General features: G+C 44.3%; 15 non-coding genes across 15 annotated transcripts; all 15 read right to left on the bottom strand.

The window, feature by feature from the left end:
• Positions 1 to 29: 29 nt before the first annotated feature.
• TRNAK-UUU (transfer RNA lysine (anticodon UUU)) lies at positions 30 to 102 on the bottom strand. The gene has a single exon. It is a non-coding gene; the product is annotated as a tRNA-Lys (tRNA).
• A 98-nt stretch (positions 103 to 200) lies between these two features.
• Positions 201 to 273, bottom strand: TRNAK-CUU (transfer RNA lysine (anticodon CUU)). Its single transcript has one exon. It is a non-coding gene; the product is annotated as a tRNA-Lys (tRNA).
• A 98-nt stretch (positions 274 to 371) lies between these two features.
• Positions 372 to 444, bottom strand: TRNAK-UUU (transfer RNA lysine (anticodon UUU)). Its single transcript has one exon. It is a non-coding gene; the product is annotated as a tRNA-Lys (tRNA).
• Positions 445 to 542: 98 nt separating this feature from the next.
• Positions 543 to 615, bottom strand: TRNAK-CUU (transfer RNA lysine (anticodon CUU)). Its single transcript has one exon. It is a non-coding gene; the product is annotated as a tRNA-Lys (tRNA).
• Positions 616 to 713: 98 nt separating this feature from the next.
• TRNAK-CUU (transfer RNA lysine (anticodon CUU)) lies at positions 714 to 786 on the bottom strand. Its single transcript has one exon. It is a non-coding gene; the product is annotated as a tRNA-Lys (tRNA).
• A 98-nt stretch (positions 787 to 884) lies between these two features.
• On the bottom strand, positions 885 to 957 carry TRNAK-UUU (transfer RNA lysine (anticodon UUU)). The gene has a single exon. It is a non-coding gene; the product is annotated as a tRNA-Lys (tRNA).
• Positions 958 to 1,055: 98 nt separating this feature from the next.
• TRNAK-CUU (transfer RNA lysine (anticodon CUU)) lies at positions 1,056 to 1,128 on the bottom strand. The gene has a single exon. It is a non-coding gene; the product is annotated as a tRNA-Lys (tRNA).
• A 98-nt stretch (positions 1,129 to 1,226) lies between these two features.
• Positions 1,227 to 1,299, bottom strand: TRNAK-CUU (transfer RNA lysine (anticodon CUU)). Its single transcript has one exon. It is a non-coding gene; the product is annotated as a tRNA-Lys (tRNA).
• Positions 1,300 to 1,397: 98 nt separating this feature from the next.
• Positions 1,398 to 1,470, bottom strand: TRNAK-UUU (transfer RNA lysine (anticodon UUU)). The gene has a single exon. It is a non-coding gene; the product is annotated as a tRNA-Lys (tRNA).
• A 98-nt stretch (positions 1,471 to 1,568) lies between these two features.
• Positions 1,569 to 1,641, bottom strand: TRNAK-CUU (transfer RNA lysine (anticodon CUU)). The gene has a single exon. It is a non-coding gene; the product is annotated as a tRNA-Lys (tRNA).
• A 98-nt stretch (positions 1,642 to 1,739) lies between these two features.
• TRNAK-CUU (transfer RNA lysine (anticodon CUU)) lies at positions 1,740 to 1,812 on the bottom strand. The gene has a single exon. It is a non-coding gene; the product is annotated as a tRNA-Lys (tRNA).
• Positions 1,813 to 1,910: 98 nt separating this feature from the next.
• Positions 1,911 to 1,983, bottom strand: TRNAK-UUU (transfer RNA lysine (anticodon UUU)). Its single transcript has one exon. It is a non-coding gene; the product is annotated as a tRNA-Lys (tRNA).
• Positions 1,984 to 2,081: 98 nt separating this feature from the next.
• Positions 2,082 to 2,154, bottom strand: TRNAK-UUU (transfer RNA lysine (anticodon UUU)). The gene has a single exon. It is a non-coding gene; the product is annotated as a tRNA-Lys (tRNA).
• Positions 2,155 to 2,252: 98 nt separating this feature from the next.
• On the bottom strand, positions 2,253 to 2,325 carry TRNAK-CUU (transfer RNA lysine (anticodon CUU)). Its single transcript has one exon. It is a non-coding gene; the product is annotated as a tRNA-Lys (tRNA).
• A 98-nt stretch (positions 2,326 to 2,423) lies between these two features.
• TRNAK-CUU (transfer RNA lysine (anticodon CUU)) lies at positions 2,424 to 2,496 on the bottom strand. The gene has a single exon. It is a non-coding gene; the product is annotated as a tRNA-Lys (tRNA).
• Between the last annotated feature and the right edge of the window lie 4 nt (positions 2,497 to 2,500).

The following is a 2,500-nucleotide window of genomic DNA, read 5'->3' as shown; positions in this document are numbered from 1 at the left end:
TATTGGCAAAGTCCAAAATTGTTGATTAGCGCCCAACGTGGGGCTCGAACCCACAACCCCGAGATTAAAAGTCTCGTGCTCTACCGACTGAGCTAGCCGGGCTTGTTTTCGTGCATTTTAAATGAATTCCATTAAATGAACAATCTTTTGCGAGAATCTAGAGTTTTAGTGTATTGGCAAAGTTCAAAATTGTTGATTAGCGCCCAACGTGGAGCTCGAACCCACGACCCCGAGATTAAGAGTCTGGTGCTCTACCGACTGAGCTAGCCGGGCTTGTATCCATGCACTTTAAATGAATTCCAGTAAATGAACAATCTTTTGCGAGAATCTAGAGTTTTAGTGTATTGGCAAAGTCCAAAATTGTTGATTAGCGCCCAACGTGGGGCTCGAACCCACAACCCCGAGATTAAAAGTCTCGTGCTCTACCGACTGAGCTAGCCGGGCTTGTTTTCGTGCATTTTAAATGAATTCCATTAAATGAACAATCTTTTGCGAGAATCTAGAGTTTTAGTGTATTGGCAAAGTTCAAAATTGTTGATTAGCGCCCAACGTGGAGCTCGAACCCACGACCCCGAGATTAAGAGTCTGGTGCTCTACCGACTGAGCTAGCCGGGCTTGTATCCATGCACTTTAAATGAATTCCAGTAAATGAACAATCTTTTGCGAGAATCTAGAGGTTTAGTGTATTGGCAAAGTTCAAAATTTGTGACTAGCGCCCAACGTGGGGCTCGAACCCACGACCACGAGATTAAGAGTCTCGTGCTCTACCGACTGAGCTAGCCGGGCTTGTATCCATGCACTTTAAATGAATTCCAGTAAATGAACAATCTTTTGCAAGAATCTAGAGTTTTAGTGTATTGGCAAAGTCCAAAATTGTTGATTAGCGCCCAACGTGGGGCTCGAACCCACAACCCCGAGATTAAAAGTCTCGTGCTCTACCGACTGAGCTAGCCGGGCTTGTTTTCGTGCATTTTAAATGAATTCCATTAAATGAACAATCTTTTGCGAGAATCTAGAGTTTTAGTGTATTGGCAAAGATCAAAATTGTTGATTAGCGCCCAACGTGGGGCTCGAACCCACAACCCCGAGATTAAGAGTCTCGTGCTCTACCGACTGAGCTAGCCGGGCTTGTTTTCGTGCATTTTAAATGAATTCCAGTAAATGAACAATCTTTTGCGAGAATCTAGAGGTTTAGTGTATTGGCAAAGTTCAAAATTTGTGACTAGCGCCCAACGTGGGGCTCGAACCCACGACCACGAGATTAAGAGTCTCGTGCTCTACCGACTGAGCTAGCCGGGCTTGTATCCATGCACTTTAAATGAATTCCAGTAAATGAACAATCTTTTGCAAGAATCTAGAGTTTTAGTGTATTGGCAAAGTCCAAAATTGTTGATTAGCGCCCAACGTGGGGCTCGAACCCACAACCCCGAGATTAAAAGTCTCGTGCTCTACCGACTGAGCTAGCCGGGCTTGTTTTCGTGCATTTTAAATGAATTCCATTAAATGAACAATCTTTTGCGAGAATCTAGAGTTTTAGTGTATTGGCAAAGTTCAAAATTGTTGATTAGCGCCCAACGTGGAGCTCGAACCCACGACCCCGAGATTAAGAGTCTGGTGCTCTACCGACTGAGCTAGCCGGGCTTGTATCCATGCACTTTAAATGAATTCCAGTAAATGAACAATCTTTTGCAAGAATCTAGAGTTTTAGTGTATTGGCAAAGTTCAAAATTGTTGATTAGCGCCCAACGTGGAGCTCGAACCCACGACCCCGAGATTAAGAGTCTGGTGCTCTACCGACTGAGCTAGCCGGGCTTGTATCCATGCACTTTAAATGAATTCCAGTAAATGAACAATCTTTTGCAAGAATCTAGAGTTTTAGTGTATTGGCAAAGTCCAAAATTGTTGATTAGCGCCCAACGTGGGGCTCGAACCCACAACCCCGAGATTAAAAGTCTCGTGCTCTACCGACTGAGCTAGCCGGGCTTGTTTTCGTGCATTTTAAATGAATTCCATTAAATGAACAATCTTTTGCGAGAATCTAGAGTTTTAGTGTATTGGCAAAGTCCAAAATTGTTGATTAGCGCCCAACGTGGGGCTCGAACCCACAACCCCGAGATTAAAAGTCTCGTGCTCTACCGACTGAGCTAGCCGGGCTTGTTTTCGTGCATTTTAAATGAATTCCATTAAATGAACAATCTTTTGCGAGAATCTAGAGTTTTAGTGTATTGGCAAAGTTCAAAATTGTTGATTAGCGCCCAACGTGGAGCTCGAACCCACGACCCCGAGATTAAGAGTCTGGTGCTCTACCGACTGAGCTAGCCGGGCTTGTATCCATGCACTTTAAATGAATTCCAGTAAATGAACAATCTTTTGCGAGAATCTAGAGGTTTAGTGTATTGGCAAAGTTCAAAATTTGTGACTAGCACCCAACGTGGGGCTCGAACCCACGACCCCGAGATTAAGAGTCTCGTGCTCTACCGACTGAGCTAGCCGGGCTTGT

The sequence above is a fragment of the Phalangium opilio genome, unplaced genomic scaffold (assembly GCF_054372755.1).
Source record: "Phalangium opilio isolate 3A_F unplaced genomic scaffold, DU_Popi_V2 ptg000390l_1, whole genome shotgun sequence".
NCBI lineage: Eukaryota > Metazoa > Arthropoda > Arachnida > Opiliones > Phalangiidae > Phalangium > Phalangium opilio.
The sequence above is the reverse complement of the archived record's forward strand: the minus strand, read 5'-3'. Positions and strand labels throughout refer to the sequence as shown.